This window comes from Sinocyclocheilus anshuiensis, unplaced genomic scaffold (genome assembly GCF_001515605.1).
Source record: "Sinocyclocheilus anshuiensis isolate Anshui unplaced genomic scaffold, SAMN03320099.WGS_v1.1 scaffold1132, whole genome shotgun sequence".
In the NCBI taxonomy this organism is placed as follows: domain Eukaryota; kingdom Metazoa; phylum Chordata; class Actinopteri; order Cypriniformes; family Cyprinidae; genus Sinocyclocheilus; species Sinocyclocheilus anshuiensis.
Window position 1 is genome coordinate 59,253 of NW_015552678.1, and position 276 is coordinate 59,528.

At 52.2% G+C, this 276-nt stretch overlaps 1 protein-coding gene across 1 annotated transcript in view; it reads right to left on the bottom strand.

Moving 5' to 3' along the window:
• ncs1b (neuronal calcium sensor 1b) overlaps positions 1–276 on the bottom strand; it is a 35,397-nt gene that overhangs the window by 15,629 nt on the left and 19,492 nt on the right. The window lies entirely within an intron of this gene.

Here is a 276-nt window from a genome sequence, read left to right on the forward strand (position 1 = left end):
AGCGCACAGTGAGTGTGCAGTGACCTCACATTGTGACCACAGTATGAGCGCACAGTGAGTGTGCAGTGACCTTACATTGACCACAGTATGAGCACACAGTGAGTGTGCTGTGACCTCACATTGACCACTGCGACCACACACAGTGAGTGTGCAGTGACCTCACATTGCGACCACAGTATGAGCGCACAGTGAGTGTGCTGAGTGTGCACATTGAAGACAGTATGAGCGCACATGTGAGTGTGCAGTGACCTCACATTGACCACAGTATGAGCGCAC